The sequence below is a fragment of the Phascolarctos cinereus genome, unplaced genomic scaffold (genome assembly GCF_003287225.1).
Source record: "Phascolarctos cinereus isolate Bilbo 61053 unplaced genomic scaffold, phaCin_HiC Scaffold_726;HRSCAF=1367, whole genome shotgun sequence".
NCBI classification, from domain to species: Eukaryota; Metazoa; Chordata; class Mammalia; order Diprotodontia; family Phascolarctidae; genus Phascolarctos; species Phascolarctos cinereus.
In genome coordinates, this window is record NW_027556098.1 from 57,941,121 (window position 1) to 57,962,116 (window position 20,996).

Sequence of the window (20,996 nt, forward strand, 5' to 3'; positions counted from 1 at the left end):
GGATTCCAGTTGATTAATGGAAGTGGAGTTAAAGATTGCTAATGCCAAATTCAATCCGCCAATTAAAGAACAATAATCAGATTTAGTTTATTAGTGTAGAAAGCACAATAGTAACTATGTTACTGGATTCTAATTGCTAACACCATAATAAAATAAAGATATAACAACAAAAATATGTAGGTTACATTCAAAGAAAAAAAATTAAAAGAGCTGCCTAGTTTAAAAAAAAGTAATAATAAAGAGTAACCCTCTTTCCCAGCTTGAGTTTGGTATTGAAAAAACTTGAACTTATTATTAGAATTTAATATACATTTGTATTCTGGAAAATGCAAATTGTTAGTATTTTCAAAGTTGTTAGTATTTTGTTATTTCTATATATTTTCCTAAAAGGGATGGTTAATGATGGCAGGAGGATAAACCAGTTACTGATACACTGAGATTTCTTTCAACTTAGTGAATCTTTTCCCTACATTTTAAGTGTATAAATTTTTATTAGAGGGGAAGGTTAGGAAGAAAAGAACTCAGCCTGTTTTCTTTCAGGAAGTGAATAAAGTTGCTTACATGGCAGTATAATTCTATGTGATCATGGACACTAGAGACATAGAAAAAATCTCAGAGGTCTAGGAGTTCACTGCCTATCCCTTTAACTCCTCTTCCTTCACCTCCACCCTCATCCTGCCCAAGTCATGAATTCTGTTTTGTCTAGAACAATCAATCAATTAATAAGCATTTATTGACAAGCTGCTATAGTCCAGGCACTATATTAGAATACAAGAACAAAAATTAAACAGTCTCTGTCCTAAGGAGCTTAGATTCCATTCAATGGGAAGAATGACATGTATATACATAAATAAATACAAAGGGAATCCCAGGCACTAAGTAGAGAATGAATAGAGTGCTAGATGTAGAATCAGGAAGATATAGGTTCAAATCAGAACTTAATAGCTGTGTAACCCTGGACAAGTCACTTAACATCCATCTGCCTCAGATTCTTGGTCTGTAAAGTGGAAATAATAATAGTTGTTGCAAGGGTAAAATGAGATAATATATCTCATATAAACAGTGGTATTATTCAATATACTAATTAATATTATATTAATATGTAATACTATACTAATACTATATTATAATACTATACATATGTATAATAGTATATATAATGTACAATATTATATATGTATAATACTATATATGTTATAATACTATACACACATATATAGTACTATACTAACACAATACAATACTAAAAAGCTAATAATAGTGCTGTTGTGAGGATAAAATGAGATGATATATATACACACATAAATACATACATACATACACATGCACATACACATACACATACATATACATATACACATACATATACGTATACATATACATATCTCACTTGATAAACCTTAAACCACTGTGTAAATGCTAGCTATTAAATACACAGTAATTTTGGCATGGAGGCACTAAAGGAGATAAGGAAGAAAGCCTCCTGTAGGAAGCAGTACTTCAGCTGAGTTTTTGTGCTATTAAAATTTTCTTTCCCTTATATATTTGAAGGTTTTTTTCACTTGGACACTTGGAAGAATTTGTTGTTTGTCAATGGAACTGTTAAAGTTAACTGATGTGTATCTTGACGTTTACAGCACAGGTTGTTTTTTTTTTCCCCTGGACTCCATCCATGAATTGTTTCAACTGACACTGTGTCTGTGTGTTTAGAAATTCTAGGCATTTTTCTACATTATTTCCTACATGTCTGTGTTTAAATTTTTTGATTTGTTATATTCTTCTGGGAGACCTACAATCCTTAAGTTTTCTCTACTCATCCTGTTTTTGAGATAAATATGCTTTGCTTATATGAAAATCATGCTTTGTTTTTAATATTATTGCTTTTTTCTTCTCTTCTTCCAAGTTATCTTTCACCTTGTGTATTTGCATTGCCAATCAATTATTCCTCTAGTTTCTTTGATGAGATTTGCCACCATTGATTAAAATTATTCTCTTCTGCCAATTATTTCTGCTGTGCAGAAATTCTGCTTTCACAATTCATATTTTTCTTTTAACCATTCAGGAACATCCTGCTGTGGTTCCATTCTCTCTTGAGAATCCATTAGTCTCCCATAATTCTACTTTCAGAATTCTTACTTCTCTTTTAAACTATTCAGAATGTTCTGTTGTGACTCCATGCTCTCTTAGGAGTCCAAAGGTCCTCTGCCTCATCAGATGTTGATTCACTTTCCTTCATCTCAGTATTTATTCATAGATGTCTAGAGTTGTTTAGCTGATCTGGAGGCCATATTCCTTTCTGTTATTAATACCTTCCGTATTGGTTTATTTGCCTATGTTCAAGATCTCTGATTAGTTTCCTTCCTCCTGGGATCTTTGGTAATTTCAATCTTTTTTTCATCATCCAAAATAAGCTTTTTCTTTTTGTTTTTCCTTGACATTAGAAGGAAAGATGGGGAGTGGGGTAGAGTTGAGTTTGGTTGCAAGCATATGGGTTGTCCTGTGTAGCCCTACCAGAGCCTAATGGACATTTGGGGAAGGGGCTGCTGAGTAAGCATGTTACAAGTTAGAGATTAGCCTTTTCTGCTGTTAGTTCATCCAATTGTTACCTTCTTGGGGTTGTTGATGTCTCAGACAGCTGAAATCATTTTATCTCTTGTACTTAATTCCTATTTTGGAGAGGTATGTGAGGTGGTAAGGATTGAAGAAAATATCAAGTGTTCCACCTTGTTGGCCATGTTATTTTAACTAATCTTGAAAAGAGATAGAGATTCTAAGAGGTAAAAGTAAGTAAGGAGGACATCTCATGGGAAATCACTTGTGTAAAAGTACCTAGATACAGGTGAAATGCTATATAAGAGAAGCAATAGGTCAGTCAGTTTGTCTGGAATGTAGAGTATATGACACATAGTTAGTATCCTCCTGCCTCTGCCTGGAAAATTTGAGTGACTGGAGACTCACTATACCTTCCTTCTCCTTCCACCCTGCACTGAAGCTCCATGTTTGGCTTGCTTTATGAGTGATAATTGTTTTAATTTTGGTTTTGACTTTTCTTCAGAACAGCTGAAGGAAATACGTACTCTTACTTTCACAGACTTGTTATGTCCACATATCCAGTCTGTTGTCAAGTCTTTTCATTTCTAGTTTCACAACAACTCTTGCATATATCTCCTCTCCATTCACACCTTTATCACCTCTTGCCTAGACTTCACAATAGCCTTCTAATAAATCTTTCCACCTCAGATTTCTACCTACTCCAATCTATCCTCCATTCAGCTGCCAAAGTGATTTTCCTAAAGTTTAGTTCCTCCCATGTCACCCACTTTCTCAATAAATTCAAATTGTTCTCAGTTACATCTAGGATCAAATATATAATCCTATTTGACATTTAAAGCCCTTCATAGCCTGTCCCCTTCCTACCTTTTTATAAACAAGATACTTTGGGCTACTTGCTTTTCTTCACACATAACACTCTTTCTCCTTCATTCATGCCTTTGCATTGGCCAGTCCTCCATGCTTTGAATCCTCTCCATACTCACTTCATACTTTTAGCTTCCTTGGCTTTTTTAAGAGTCAGCTCAGTAGGTGGATTTCAGAGAAACCTGGAGAGACTCACGTGAACTGATGCTGAGTGAAGTGAGCAGAACCAGGAGAACATTGTACACAGTAACAGCCACAATATGTGATGACCGCCTTTGGTAGACTTAGCTCTTCTCCACAATACAATGATCCAAAAGACTCATGTGTATATATCTCCAGACTTTTTTTTTACTTTTCTTTTTTCTTTTTTATTACTGAAATCTAAATACACAATAAGAAAAGAAAAAGAAACATTATAAGCTTAAGTACAAAATAAGAAAAGGAAAAACCAAATCTAGAGAAAGAATTATGGAATCTGAATGCAAATTGAAGCATACTGTTTTCACTTTTATTGGTTTTGGTTTTGGTTTTGTTTATTCTCTCTTGTGGTTTTTCCAACCTTTTGTTCTGATTCTTCTTTCACAACATGACTAATGTGGAAATATGTTTAACATGATTGTACATGTACAACTTATATCAGATTACTTGTTGTCTCGGGGAATGGGGGAGGGAGGGTGAAAAATTTGGAACTCAAATCTTATAAAAGTGAATGTTGAAAACTATCTTTACATGTAATCAGAAAAAATAAAATACTATGAAGTGGAGGGGGACAAAAACAAATACAACTCCCTTCTCTTGCTTCCCTGAGCAGTTCTAAACTCATAAGGTGGGATCAGTTGATCCTAGGTTCTGCGTAGATCTAGAAAGCTAATTATTTGCATTTTCCCCCTTAGAATGTCTTAAGGTCAAGGACTATGTTTTTGCCTTTCATTGTATCCCCTGTTCTTAGCACAGTGCCTGGTACATAGAAAATGCTTAATAAATGCTTGTTGATTGACTGACTGATTGACTAACTGTCTTAAATAATTTAGCCAGGATTTTTTTATGATCTTGCTTTGAAATCTACCGTTTGGTAAATTTGCTCTACAGAGGTAGTGCTTAATCTTATAATGAAGGTCTTTGAGTGTATGTCTCAAAGCTGCTTTCCATGGAGTAGAGTCCTTTCCTCAGGTATATCAGCAATAGCCATGGGTTGATTCTGCTACTGTAATTAAAAGCTTGCTGAATGGAATTGAATGGTCTAATCAGATAAGTGAACTTCTTTTGAAATGCCTTTTATATGGTTTTAATCTCCACACACATATTGTTGTGATCCTTCTCCTTTTTACAGAGCTGCAAGGGATCCAGGTGGGTTTGAGCTCCCTGAAATGGGACTGTGGTATGGCAGCTCTATGTGATATAAAAGCACAGTATCATGAAAAAAAGTATTGTATTTTATTGGTGGCCAAAACTGTCTTACAGTGAAGCATTTATCTGAAGAATGGTCAGGAGAAAAGCTAAAAGTTAATTCTTTCTAGAAAGCAACTCAACATGCTTTGCTGACATTCAGGAGAGACAAAAACCCATAAATGGCATTTTCCTGTGTAGCCAGATTCAGTAGGGGTAGTCTTGGAATTCACTTAAGAACAAAGAGGTGAGATCAACCAGAGACTGTGATGGCATCTGCAGATCTCACTAAGCTAATTAGTTTTACTTCTGTTCCCAAGAGCTAAATTACTTTCAGGGTCTCCTGGGACTTTGAATTCTTCATCCGCCCTCATCTAGAGCCCTTGGGAGGATAAGTCCATTCCTCATCTTCCTTGTTACTCTGTTTCAACATAGAACCAAAGACAGACACCTTGTTGAAGTTAATCTCTCTAAATTTTATTTTCCTCATCTACAGTCTGTGGTCTGAACCTTCTCTTCTAGTTTTGAAATTATATTATTCTTTTCACCAGACCAAATTCTATATTTATTCTTTTACTCTAAACCAGGCAACTGTCCAGTCATGCTCTTTTGAATCAAAGATACAATCATTCTCTCAGTTATCCCGCTTGAAACACTGACTTAGCTCTCTCCAGTCAATCACCAAATCCTGTCAAATTAGCTGGGACTGAAGAATCCAGAACCCAGGCTTCTAGCATGATATAGTGGTAAAGGGCCAGACATGGCATTAAGAAGACCAGAGTTCAAATCTCGCCTTCAATATTACCTTTGTGATTAACTTTACAATCCACCCTTTACTACTTTGAGACTTAATTTCTTCATGTGTAAAACAGAGATGACAAAGAATACCCATAGTGCTTATTTCATGGAGCTATTGAGAGGATCAAGTAAGATCAAATATGTGAAATACACAGTAAATTTTAAAACACTTTAAAAATACCAATGAGGGGAAACATAGTATAATGTATGGGAAGCTCACCTCAGAGACAGAAAGACCAGGCTTCAAGTCCCACTTCTGACACATACTTGTTGTATAACTAAAATTAACAGAGACATTCTTGGTGTCCTAGGCAGTTCTCCAAGATTATGATATTGCAGAATAATTGTTTATCTGCATTGCTTGAAGGAGATTTCTCAGTCTGAGTTGTTCAAACAAATGAAACTATAGGTCTGGATCAGTCAATAAATGTCACTCCCATAACATCTTAGCTTAAATTGTTTTCTTTAAATGAGAAATGCATGATATTTCACAATAGTTTGTGTCATGTCTCGCTTCATTCCCTTTTAAAGTTAAGATCGGAAAACATAAAACTTAACAGTTTGACACTCCCACCTCACCCATTTTCAGAGGTGAGAGGTCCATAAGCATTATATATTTCATATATCCCCAGACTTTTTTTACTCTTTTTTGCTTTTTTTATTACTGAAACTTAAACACACAATAAGAAAAGAAAAAGAAATATTATAAACCTAAATATGGAAACTTAAATACAAAATAAGGAAAGAAAAAAAGCATGTCATGTGCACAGCAGAATATGAGAGGATTCAAAATAGACAGCACTAAATTTCCGTTTCAAGAAAGCTTACATAATGAATACTCCACATTATGTTGAAAGCTGTCCATCTTTTCTTTGCTTCCTTATTAGTTTTCTTTTGTTCTCTGCTGTGCACTTTTTACTTTGTTCTTTTTTCCCCCTTCCTCACCCACCCCCACCAGAAGGCTACAATTTAGCACAGATATATTTACAAATAGATACATACAAAGACATATATTTATGTATATACACATACATATGTATATACACCCAGACTTTTTTTTTATAGTTTAATTATGCTGATTTTTTTTCCTCTTTTTTTTTTTGTCTCTTTAAAAAAATGCTATTTGTGATATACGATGGCTCTTGGAGGAGGAGGAGGGAGAGGAATACTGGAAAAATCTGGTAATATAAAAGCCAGAAAAGATATCAATAAAAACTTATTCTAAAAATAAAACTTAATACTTCAATGCTTCAACAATCTGTGTATTGAATTTATCAAATGTTACTGATATGGGTATTCTCTTCGATGGTGCAAATCACAGCCCAACCATACCTTTATATCCTGTGCATCTTTTGTTCAGCAAAGTCCCACTCAACATTCTAGGCGCCTTCCTCTAGACTTCAGTAGATACCACGCAGCATATGGAACTTTCCCGGTTGTCTGTCCAGTGGCATCAAAGTGGTGCAGTAAATGAAGTGCTGGGCCTGTAGTCAAGAAGACTTAAGTTCAAATAACCTAGAAACTAGTTGTGTGACCCTGGGCACTTAACTTCTATATGCCTCAGTTGCTCCAACTGTAAAATGGAAATGATAATAATAGCATCTACTTTCTAGAATTGTTGCAAGGCTCAAATAAGATAATATTAGTAAAGAGCTTGGCACCTAATAAACGCTTCTTTCCTTTTTTCATTCATTCTTGCTCCATACCTGTCTCTGAAGACATTCCTGACAACATTTTTCTGGAGCAATTTTTCCTTGGTAATACATTATAGACTATTCACAACATTTACTACTACAGGGTCATCGAAAGGGCAGCTAGGTGGCACAGAGGATTAAGTGCTGGACTTGGAGTCAGAAAGAGACCTGAGTTCAAGTCAGTTTTCAGACATTTACTATTTGTATGACCCTGGGCAAGTCATTTAACCCTGTTTGCCTTAGTTTTCTCTTCTGGGAATTGGCAAATCACTCCAGTATATCAAGAACACCCCAAAAGGGGTTACAAAGAGTCAGATATGATTGAAAAATGACTAAACAATAATAATAAGGTCATAGGAATATAGATTTAGAGCTGAAAGGGACCTTGGAAGTAATTTAGACCAAGCCACTTATTTTATGGATGATTGACAGATCTAGGATTCAAACCCAAATCTGCTGACTCCAAAAGAAATGTTCTCATTTTTTCCTGCACTATAACCTGAGACTTTAATTTTTTGGAAACTATGCTATTTCCTAACCTGAAGCCATATAGCATCACTGGAAGAATAAATATTGCCTTTGCTTCAGGGAGAAACTTGCAGTCATTAAAAGTGATATGCAAATTCTAGGCCACATAACCAACAAGGTAGGGGATTTCTCCAAAAACTTTTTATAAACCACTTAAACCCTATCCTTCATCCCCCTAAACCTCACAGGAATTATGTGCTATATGTAGAGTGATTACATCTAAATCCGCAGAAGAAGAGAGAAACCCTGATAAGGTAAAATCCTGTTTGAATTAACACCACAGATCTCCTCTACCCAAATCCATGCACCAAACTTTTAGACTTGTATATTAGGGCTTGACTAGGATAGGGAGCCCTCCTACATGCACTGCTATAGTGATTGAATAAACATCCTTGCATCCACTGTTTTAAAAGAAGCAGGAATGAAAGAAGAGCCTTGGTGGAGCAGGAGAGCTAAAAAATGTACTACCTTCTGACTAGTCTTATCCTACGATAGAGATCTGTGGTAAATCTCCATAAGTAACCTTTTCATCATGGATTACATTTTTTTGATTTTGCTAATTTGCCTCTTAAAAATACCATATTGACTACTATAGTTTCTACATATAGTAACTCTGGATTTTTTATTCTATAAATATTATTTTTCCTTTCAACCGTTCTTGAACTTTTTGTTGCTCCACACTTTCTGAGGGATCCATGAGTTGTCTTTCATCAGGCATTAATTTATTTCCTTTTGTATCATGATATTTGTTACTGGAGTTGTAGGGTTTTTTTACTTCTCCTTAAATTTTTGTTTATTCTTACTTCTGATTTTAAGATACTCTCTGTTGATTTATCTGTTTATTCAGTTTACACCTTTTAAAAGAAGTTTCCCCATCATTTACTTTCTAGCCTCTCTTTTCTGTTGTATAGTCATCATTTTACTAGAAGGTAAAGATACAAATGAAAATAAGACTTGAACAAAACTTACTGTTCATCACATCAATCTCAAAAAGTAGTCACTATAATCATGTTAACAGACAAAGCAAAAATTTGCAATATCATTAGAGATTAAAAAGAATAACGCTTAAAGGAACCATAGACAATGAACTAATATCAATGCAAAACATATGTGCCAAATGGCAAAGCAAATAAATTATAAAGAAAAAACCTAAACTGTAAATAATATAGCTAGTAACAAAATAATGGTTAAAGATTTTGATTTTCCTCTCTGCAACTGGACAAATGTAACACAAATATAAATGAAAAGGAAAATATAGAATTGAACAAATTGTTAGAGAATTTAAGCTGAAAAACTTATGGCATCTTCTGATTGGAAGCAGTAATATATACATATATATATACACACTATATATATGTATGTATACATATATAAACATATACATATTAATATACCCAAGTATGTCTCCGTTCATATAACATTTTTACAAAAACAAATTATATAACAAATTACAAATAAATGTAAAAGAAAAACAATCACATTGTTACAGACCTTAAACAGTAAAAATAGTAGCTAATACAAGGAACACATAAAAAAGATACGTACCTACTCGGAACTATGATATTCATACTTTGCAAAAAGGCAAAACCCTGATCAAGATGGAGAATTCTGTCATACTTTTAAAGAACAATTAATACCCATATTATACAAATTATTCTCAAAAATTGAGAAATAGAACAATCTACCAATCTTTATATGACAAATATAGTATTATTAACTAAGCCAGGAAATGTAAAGCAAAGAAAACTATAAACTAGCTTCATTGATGTGTAGGAATTAAAATTTTAAAATAAAATCCTTGCAAAAAGAATATAACAATACATCCAAAGAGAAGGGTTTATACCAGGTGTGTAAGGGTGGTTCAACATTAAGAAAATAATATGATTAAATGTATAAAAACAAAAGAATATAAAATAACCTAATGATATCAATAGATGCAGCAAACGCCTTTGATAAAGCACAACATCTTTGTGTGTGCGTGTATGTATATATATATATATATATATATATATATATATATATATATATATATATATATATATATATATATATATGTATATGTGTGTGTGTGTGTGTGTGTATACCCTGCAGGGCATAAGCATAGAAAAATGTATTAAAAGTACAATAGAAAGTACTTACCTAAAACCAAAACCCTGCAGTATAATATGCAAAAGGGAAAATATATGAAGCTTTCCTAATAAAATAAGAATGCCCTCTTTCCTCATTGTAATTTGACATAATTCTAGGAATCATAGGCATAGCAATAAGAAAATGGAAAGAAATTGAAGATATAAAGATAGACAAAGAGGAGACAAAGCTATCTCTTTTGCTACTGCTATGATGCTTTCCTTAGAAAATCCCAGAGAATTAGCAAAAAAAAAAAGCAATTAAGTTCAGTAAAGAATATACTAACATACATACTAACCCTATAAAAATCAATGGTGTTTTCAACACAGCAATAACAAACTCAAAGAGGAAATATTTTCAGATTTCAAGAAGAAATACTCAAATTCAAAATAATTACAATACACATAAAATATGTAGGAATCAATCTTCCACAGAATACTCAGATCTATGGAGATAAAAGGATAAAATGTTCCTTAAAGAAATAAAGAATAACCTAAATAAATAGAATGATATTCAGTGATCATGGCTGGGCTATATTACTATAATTAAAATTATATTATTTAAATCAATTTATAGATTTAGTATTATACCAACCAGACTGTCAAGGTAATCTTTTATAGAGGTAAACAAAATAATAACAAATTTAATTTGGAAGAAAAATAGATCTCCAAGGGAAATGGGGGGGTGGGAGTTAGGACCTTCTAGATGTCAAATTATACTATAAAATAATAATCATCAAAATTACATTTGGTGCCTTTTTTAAAAATAGAAAATTAGATCATGTAACAGACTAAGTAGCTCAATGAAACATACTAGATAAGCAATTAAACTCAGTAACCCAGTGTTCAACAAATCAAGAGTATACATTACTTAGGGAAGGACTCTTTATTTGACAAAACATTCTGGAGAAACTTGAAAACATTCTGATAGAAAATAAACTTGAACCAACATTTTACATTATTTATTATAATAAGCTCAAAATGGACATGTGAACTGAATATTACAGGTCATAATCATAAAACAAAAAATTAGAAGAGAAGTAAAATAGTTACTTTTTCATAGCTATAACCAAGAATCATATTCTTTTTTTTTTTTAGGCAATTGGGATTAAGTGACTTGCCCAGGGTCACACAGCTAATAAGTGTCAAGTGTTTGGTCTGAGGCCAGATTTAAACTCAGGTCCTCCTGACTTCAGGCCCGGTGCTCTATCCACTGTGCCACCTAGCTGCCCCTAAGAAGCATATTCTTAATCAAGCAACAGAGGTGATCACAAAAGATAGAATAAAATATTTCAATTGCATTACATTGGAAAGATTAAACACAGACAAAATTAATACAACTAGGATAAGAAGTCTATCCTTAGGGGATGGAGAGGGGAATCTTTGTATCAAATGTTTCTGATAAGAATCTGAAAACATTTATTCAAATACACACACCTATATAGATACACACATACATGTACACATACGCATCTACACCCATATATGACCAAAAGTCATTTCCTACAGGATACAAGCAAACAGCTCTCAAAACAACTAAAAATTATTGGCAATTATGTGAAACAATTCTCTGGTCTTTAATGGTAAGAGAAATGCACACTAAACCAACTTTGAAGTTTTACCTCATACCCAGTGGTTTAAGGTTAGCAAATTAGCAAAGATGACAAAAGATGGGAATAGTTAACTTTAGTGGAGTTATGGAAAAACAGCCACATTAATATACCGTTGGTGAAGTTGTGAGCTGGTCTAGTTCTTTTCAAAACAACTTGGGAATATATGAAGGAAGAAACTTAAATGCTCATACCTCCTGATAGAGAGATTCATTAGTCATTAGTCAAGGAGTTCAGCCAAACCATTTCTAACAACAATTTTGTAGAGAAGAACTGGAAATAAAACAGATGGTCATTAACTGGGGAACAGTGCACAGATGTAATGGAATATTATTGTGCTGTATAAAACAATGAATATGATGAATATAGAAAAGCATGAGAAAGAGCTGAAAGATATTCTAAATGTAAATATTATATATATATATATATATATATATGTGTGTGTGTGTGTGTGTGTGTGTATTTCTCAGCACCTTTATAAAGAGAGAACATATACTTGAATACAGAGAAAAAATAAATGAATGTTTAAAAGGAGAAATACTAAACATATCCCTTATAGACCATAATCCAATAAAAGCTAATTAATATAGACCTTCATGTATTGTGAAATAAGCAGAACCAAGAAAAAAAATAACCAATGACTACAACAACATATATGGAAAGAACAGTAGCAAAACAATCAAAACTAAATGCAATGAAGCAAAATTACTAAGTTTGGCTGCCAAGAAAAAAGACATGAAAAGATCTTCCTTTCTTTACAGAAGTGGAATACTGGATGTGACACACAACGTATAATATGGTTTTGCTGGACTTAAAAAAAAAATTTAAATTCTTTGTTGAAAGAAATGATGCTTTGGTGAGTATGTTAAGAAAAACTAAAATTGACAAATAGAAGCTGTCAGTAAATAATATATCTTGTAAATTATTGGGAAATCACAAGTAGTTTTGCAAAGGAAATTTAGCTCTCTCCTTTTCAATTAACTCATTGCTCATTCACAGTGTCTAGTTCTCCCTGATAGGTCTATGAGTCATCTTTTCAACTATATATAATTATCTGGACAATAGGTGATCTTCCAGTGTTTTTTTTCCATGTTAATAGTTAGTCTGAACACTTTTGAATGATTGTGGGCATTATTTTAAGAGCTCTGAAATGTTAGAGGGTTTGATCATAGCAATACAATGTCATTTCAAAACGAGTTTCTAGAGAAATCCTAGTATTTACTCTGTAGTCTTGATATTACTAATTACAGAGTAATTGAACAAAATTATCTGTTCACTTTCAAGCAATATTCTATGATTTTGTTGTACAGACATGCAATACCTTGTTGGGAAAGAGCCTGGAAAACATCATTTAACTGTCAATCAAATGCTTTTTATAGTAAAAGAACAATAAGCACAGAATTATAACATCATGTATTACAGACCACTGTAAAGATGTGACCTACTATAGAATATTTTTTAATCTTTATTTTGCAAAAGTCTTATCTGTCCCCTTTACATACCCACATCAGAGAGCCATCAATAGGTATGCAGATTATTTTCGTAAAGATTTTATAGACATGGAAAAGTATGCACATGGACCAGTAGTTATTGACATTTTCTTACCTTTGGGAGTTCATGATGTTTTCCAAGTATAGCACCTGCTCTGGGCTACACTCCCAATTTGGTTCTCACAAGATTATAGGTTAAATCTTTTTTGTTGCTCAGTTGTTCAGTCATGTCCAGTTCTTTTTGACCCTATTGACAATATCTACCCTTGGGGTTTTCTTGGCAAACATACAGGAATGATTTTTCCATTTCCTTTTGTAGTGGATCCTTTTGGCAGAGAGTCAGAGGTTAAGTGACTTGTCCAGTGTCATGCAGCTAGTAAGTATCTGAGGCCAGATTCAAACTGATAAAGATGAGTCTTTCTGATTCCAAGCCTAGTGCTCATTCCACTATGCCACCTAGCTGCCCACTGACCTAATTAGCTCAAAGCAAATGTATTTGGGATATAGACCTTGAAGTGGTATTGCTGGATCAAAAGGTATGCACAGTTTTGTAGCCCTTTGGGCATAGTTCCAAATTGCTTTCCAGAATCAGTTGGATCAGTTCACAACTGCACATTAGTGTCCCCGTTTTCCCACATCCCCTCCAACATCCAACATTTTCCTTTTTTGTCTTGTTAGCCAGTCTGATAAGTGTGAGGTGGTACCTCAGAGTTGTTTTCATTTGCATTTCTCCCATCAATAGTGATTTAGAGCATTTTTTCATATGACTATAGATAGCTTTGATTTCTTTATCTGAAAACTGCCTGTACATATCCTTCAACCATTCATCAACTGGGGAACTATTTGTATTTTTATAAATTTGACTCAGTTCTCTATATATTTGAGAAATGAGGCCTTTATCAGAGATACTTGTTGCAAATTTCCTAGTTTTCTGCTCTCCTTAAATTTGGATGCATTGGCAAAGACATCTAAAAAAATGCAAAAGGACCTATTTGTACAAAAATATTTTAGCAGCTCTTTTTATGGTGGCTAAGAATTGGAAATCAAAGGATGCCTATGAATTGGGGAATGACTAAGCAAGCTGGGGTATATGTGTAATGTATTTTATCATTTTAGGCAGTAGGGCCCATTAAGCCATGGAAAGCAGAAATTACTGCTTAATCTTGCCCTAGACCTCTTTCCTCCTAAATCTAAACAATAGTGAAATGTGCTCTTGCATAGCTCAGCATAGCTCAGCATAGCCCATACCTCCAACACAAATGGATAAGAAAGCTTGCGATATAATTGCTTTACATAATTATGTTTATACCAGAGACCAGGACACCTGGTCTGGTTTGTGTGATCTCTGATCCGTAATAATGGGGTGCTTGGGTGCTTGTGCTTGTACTTGTGCCCCAATTTCTCCCTAGTCTCAGAAACACTGCCTCTGACAACCACTCCCCAGCCCAAGGACACTGTGCCTAGCAGTTATTCATGCATGGTCCTCAGCATGACCCTTATCTCTCTTCCTGGTACAGCTACACAGAGCTGGGCTGCTCAGGCCCTAGACCTCAGATCATGTCTCTGGAAGCCTCCCAATTCCTTAGTAAGCTCCTGTGTTGTGAGAAAGCTTTCCCCTGTTGCAGCGCATTCTCTCATCAAGACAAAGGGAGAGGGATGTCCTTGGACAGCCCAAGGACTCTTCCTCCTGCCAGACTCCAAAGATCCATCCCCCTCCCTGTCCGGTATACTCCCTGTACTTTCCCATCCATAGCCCCCAAAGACACCTACACCTTTGGATTACCTCATCAGTGTTCCTGGCATTTCTTTCCTATGCTCTTTTCCATATAAACCCTAGTTCGACCCCTGATCGGGGCTGCTTGATTTGGATGTGCATACCCCTTGCAGCCACGCACTAATAAACCCACATTTTAAATTATGTCTGGGTCTCGCTCACTGATTTCTCTGTACAACAGATGATCGCAATGGAATATTATTGTGCTGTAAGGAATGACAAGAGATGATTTCGGTAAAATTTGGAAAGACTTACATGAACTGATCCCTACATAGTAAAGTTAACAGAACCAGGAGAACATTGTATATAGTAAAAGCAATATTATTCATTGAAGAATTGTAAATGATTTAGTTATTCTTAGCAATACAATGACTGATGAAACATTCTATCTGCCTCCAGAGAAAGAATTGATATTGATCAAATACAGACTGAAGCATGCTATTTTTCACTTTCTTTTATTTTTTTCCTTTTATTCGAGTCTTCTTGTACCAAATGACTAATATGGAAATATTTTACTTGATTGCACATTTATAACCTATATCTGCTTACTGTCTCAGGGAGTGTGTGGGGGGGGAATGGAGGAAAAGAGGGATAGAATTTAGGACTTGGGGCAGCTAGGTGGCACAGTCGATAGGGCACTGGCCGAGTTCAAATCTAGCCTCAGACACTTGACACTTATTAGCTGTGTGACCCTGGGCAAGTCACTTAACCCCATTGCCTAGCCAGAAAGAAAGGGGGAAAAAAAGAATTTGGGACTCAGAAATTTAAATAAAAACATTTTTAAATAGCAAGTGTATTTACTAAGAAGGCATCAGAAAAATGGTTACTACAAAGTATTTCTCTCGTCAACAGGGGATAACTCTCCCACAAATAAACAGTGTCCCTCTGAAGAGTAAGCACAAACTTAGAGTACACTGGTAGTGAGACACCTATATAAGGGAACATTTATGGCTGCTTCTAGTACACAAGGCCCAGATAATCTGTCTTCTTGTGATGTCCTTATGTTGCTCCCCTGTTTGCACAAGTCCCCGTTCAGCTTCTTGTTCAACTGGGCCCTCTGGCTCTTCTCCTTCCCTTGGGACAACCTCCAAGGGCTAAGGCTGTTTCTCTCTGTAATCCCGTGGTTGGCTTTCTTTTCAGCTGCCAGAGATCATGCTCTTTGAAACATCTTCAAGCCTTGAAGTCTTGTCTTTCTGGATCCATGATTCCTCCTGGATCTGGTTCTCTGCCCTTTGCTAGAAAAACATGCAGAGAAAAAGGGACAGGGAGAGAGAGAGAGAGATCAAAAACGAAATTTCTGTAGAGTGATATTACCACCTTGCGGCTTTTTAGTATATTGTTACTAAAGACTGCTAAAACCATCTCCTATTTTTGCAACTATAGGAATAAGTAGTAGTATGAGACCTTTTGCCACTGTTTACATTCACTAGATAATTAAGTGGAGAACAGAGAAGATCTACATTTTATTACCTAGAATCTAGAATATTTATATTATCTAGAATATTTTATTATCCAAAATCAACTTGTCAGTATCCATGATCTGTTTGAAATACATACATCAGAATGTTAACTGATTGTTATTTTAATAGGATTATCATTTTCTTTCTCTTGTCCCAAGTGCTTTGCTAATCTATCTTGTTCTCTTAACAATTCATTTGGTACTCTGTTTTTCCAGTTAGCCGTTGGAAAATACTGCCACATTTTACAATTGAGAAGAGCAAACCCTTATAGACCATTGCTTCTGGCAATTAGTAATGCAAATTAGTAATTAGTAACATGAGTCTACATAGGAGGGGAAAGGTGTTAGGCAGTGCAGGTTAAGGCATGCTGGTGTGTGGTATGGGAGAATTGATTCCATCATCCTTTTCCTTTTTTGTTTTAAGTCTTTGTTAATGCCACATTGGAAGATGCTTTCTAAATAAAAGCTCAATGAGGTAAGACTTAACAATGTAATGATTTGGACTCCTTATCAGATTCATAGACAAAAACTACTGGATTGACCACCTAAATTTTAAAAAAATTTAAATTATGGAACAAAACAAACATTTCCATAACAATATAATTTTTTTAAAAAGAAGATTGCACATGAAATTTTAAATCTATTATGTACAACTTACTATTCCTTTTAAATATATAATAGTTATTGTATAAATTTTTTTTACCTTTTTCCTTCCCCCCCCACACTAAGGATGGCTACCATTTGACACAATTATCTACGTAGCTGTATATGTGTGTGTAAATATATGTATACATAAATGTATAATCAATCAATACATAATTCTGTTTATCAGTTCTTTCTCTGAATGCAGACAGTGTTTTCCTTCCTATGTCCTTTGTAGTTGATTTGGGTATTTATAATAGTCAAAATGATTTTTTCACTCAAAATTGTTCTTAAAGCAATATTGCTATTACTATATTCAGCACTCTCTTGGTTCCACTCATTTTGCTCTTCATTATTTCATACAAGTCTATCTATGTTTTTCTAAGATCATAGAGCTCATCATTTCTTATAATACGGAAGTATTTCATAGACCACAACTTGTTTGGCCATTCTCCAGTTGATGAGCATCCCCACAATTCTCACTTCTTTACCACCACAAAAAGAGCTACTGTAAATATGTTAGAACACACAGGTTCTTTTCCTTTTTCCCTAATCATTTTTGGAAATAGACCTAATAGTGGTATTGCTAGGTCAAATGTTATAGGAAGTTTAATTACTCTTTGGGCATAATTCTAGATTGTTCTCCAAAATGGCTGGATCAGTAATAGATTAGTGGTCCCAATTTTTTACACATCCCCTTCAATATTTGACACTTTCCTCTTCAATCATTTTAGCTGATCTGATAAGTGTAAAATGATATCTCAAGGTTGTTTTGATTTGCATTTCTCTAATCAATAATAATTTAAAGCATTTTATGACTACAAATTGTTTTGATTTCTTCATTGGAAGACTAGCTGTTTGTGTCCTTTGACCATTTATTAATTGGGGAATTACTTATATTCTTATAGATTTGACAGAGTTCTTATATGAGATCTTTATTTGAGAAACTATAATTTTTTGTCCTAATTTTCTGCTTTCCTTCTAATCTTGGATACATTTGTTTTACTTGTACACAAACTTTTAAATTTAATGCAATCAAAATTATCCATTTCACCCGTTACTCTACTCTTTATCTCTTGTGTGTTCATAAATTGTTTATCTATCCATAAGTCTGATAAGTAATATGTTCCATGTTCTTCAAATTTTTTTGTACTATCTCTCTTTATATCTAGGTCACATATCCATTTTTACCTTATCTTGCCAAATGATGTAAGATTTTGGTCTATGCCCAATTTCTGTTGTGCTGCTTTCCAATTTTCCCAATAATTTTTACCAAATAATGAATTCTTCTCCCAAAATCCTAAGTATTTACATTTGTCAAATACAAGGTTATTGCTGCTATAAATTGTATGTCTACTGTATTTCATTGATCTACCTTTCTATTTCTTAGCCAATACCAGATAGCTTTAGTAATTACTGCCTTATAATGTAGTTTAAGCTCTGCTACTGCTAAACTTCCTTCCTTTATGTTTTTTTTCCATTATTTCCTTTGATATTCTTGACTTTTTGTTCTTCCAAATGAATTTTATAATTATTTTTTTCTAATCTAGTAAAAATTTTAGTAGTTGAATTGGGATGGCATTGAATATATAAATCAGGCAAAATTGTCATTTTTATTATATTGGCCCTGCCTACCCATGAACAATTAATATTTCACCAGTTATTTAAATCTGATTTTATTTGTACAAAAATATTTTTTATAATTTCATTTATATAGTTCCTGGGTTTGCTTTTGTAGGTATACTCCCAGGTATTTTATACTACAAGAGTTATTTTAAATGAGGGTATCTCTTACCATCTCTTCTTGCAAAATTTTCTTTGTGATATAAAGGAATGCTGATGATTTATATGGTTTTTAGCCACCTAAATTAATCACATTCTCATCCTCCCTCCTTCAAGTCCAAAGGCAGAAAGTAATGTGATCCAGCCACTATAAAGTCTATCTTGGCCCCATTTATTAGAATTAAAGTTCTCCCTTTGGACCTCGCCGAGTACTTTGTAGTTTCTAATGCAGTTATCTTATATTTTTATATATCCAACTTATTTGCGTATGTGTCCTATTCCCTAATAGGGTATATACATTCCATGAGGGCAGGGCATATGAATCATTCAAACATAGTGTCTTCCTCCAATGGAGGTGCCGTGGTGCAATAGAAAAGAGCATTGGGTCTGCAGTGAGAGAATCTCAATTCAAGTCTCATCTCTCCTTTCACCGCCTTTGTGACTTTAGGCAACTCACTTAACCTCCTTGGCTTTAGTTTCATCATCTGTAAAATGCTGATGCCACAGAACCCAAAGGTTCCTTTCCATGGAAACTGTGAAACAACTTAGCACCATAGTCTGCACACAGTAGATACTTAACAAATATTTGTTGAATTATCACAGTTATATTGGAAAGCTGGCAAGTATTTAATAATACCTAACATAATGGGGAATATGTATAAATATACATATATGTGTGTCTACATATATATGTATGCATACTTGCATGCACATACATACATACATGTGCATAAATAACTTTTTATTCTGTTATTGAAAGATGATACATACATACATACACACACACACACACACACATATATATATATATACATACATATATATATATATATATACATACACACACACACACACACATATATGAAATTATAGTTTGCTTCTGGGTGAGTTGGAAAAATAGCTTTGATAGTTTCTAATTTAATGAGAAAATATGCTATCAGCCATCCTGCAATTCATGGGATTTCAATGAAATGCTCTTGGCTTGAAATTAGCAGGTCATGCAGTGCTCTTGACTACATCTGATTTCTTAATACATGAATTCAAACATTTCATTGACTATTTAGTTAATGGATCATTCACAAACTCTTGCTGTTACTTATTACTTTGCATTTAATTCCTAAGGCCTATGGTTTCCAATGCTGTACAAGACTGAAAACTCTTAGATTCACCCACATTTCTCTTGTATATCCTTTTCTCTCTACCTGTGCCACCACCACCCTAGTTCAGGTCCTCATGGCCTCCCACCTGGACTGTTGTAATAGCCATCTAATTGTTTTCCTGCCTCATGTCTCTTCCTGCTACAAACCACTCTCTACATAGCTGCCCAAGTGATTTTCCTTAAACCTTGGTCCGCCCATACCACCTACCTACTTAGCCCAAGCCTCACTTGGTCATTGTTTGAGTTTTGATGAGTCAGGGTGAGTGTAAATAGCCATTGTTCCTGTTCTGACCAGAAACCCTGAGGGTCTTCCCTTCCCAGTCTGATTTTTGTTTTTTAAGTAGGCAAACTAGGCCCTCTTTTGCCTCATTTCTTACCTTACCTTAAATCACTGAATGAGTGCTACCTCAGATAAACTGAGACCTGGGAAAGACTTGAGCTTAAAAAGGCCAAGGTCTCCCACTGCTACTGGACTGGGATGACCCTGGAGGGAAAAGTGAGGTTGCTGACTTTGCACAGCCCTGCCTCATTTAAATCCAATTCACTTGCAAGTCGAGACATCACACTCCTGATGTCACCGGTCCTCTTCAAGAACTAAGGACAAACAATACCTACTCAGTAAAATCCAGTGACTCCCTATTTCCTCCAGGGCCGACATTTAAAACTTTCCCTAACCTGGTCTCTTCCTGTTTATCCAGTTTTCATACTTTATTCACCTCCATTTACTTGACATTTCAGCTATACTGGCTTGCTTGCTGTTCTTTGCACACAACACTTCATCTTCCATCTCTATCCCGAAATATATTCTCTCGCTTCATTCACAAACAATTCTGTGAGGTAGGTGCCATTGTTATCCCCATTTTACAGAATAAGAAACTGAGGGTAAGAGAAGTTAAGTAACTTGCCCAGGGTTATACAACTACTGTGTGTTTGAGAAAGTGTGAACCCAGATCTTGCTGACTGCAAGTCCAGAGCTCTATCCACTGTGCCACATAGTTACACAGTAAGTGCTTGAATAAACGTGTTAACTGATTGATTATAATGTAATTAATGCTGGCTAAAAGTCAAAGTTTTGGTTAGAATCTTTTGTGAGGGTAGGTATAAAAGAATCCAATGAGTCTATTTAATATC

The 20,996-nt window shown here is 34.5% G+C and overlaps 1 protein-coding gene across 5 annotated transcripts in view; it reads left to right on the top strand.

The window, feature by feature from the left end:
- LOC110214856 (amine oxidase [flavin-containing] B) overlaps positions 1–20,996 on the top strand; it is a 137,019-nt gene that overhangs the window by 34,278 nt on the left and 81,745 nt on the right. For 2 of the 5 annotated variants that reach the window (XM_078146575.1, XM_078146577.1), the window contains one exon: positions 12,321–12,415. The exons of the other annotated variants lie outside the window; for them this stretch is intronic. The gene's annotated coding sequence lies outside the window, so the exon portion shown is untranslated. The remainder of the gene's footprint in view (positions 1–12,320; positions 12,416–20,996) is intronic. 5 annotated transcript variants of the gene reach the window in all.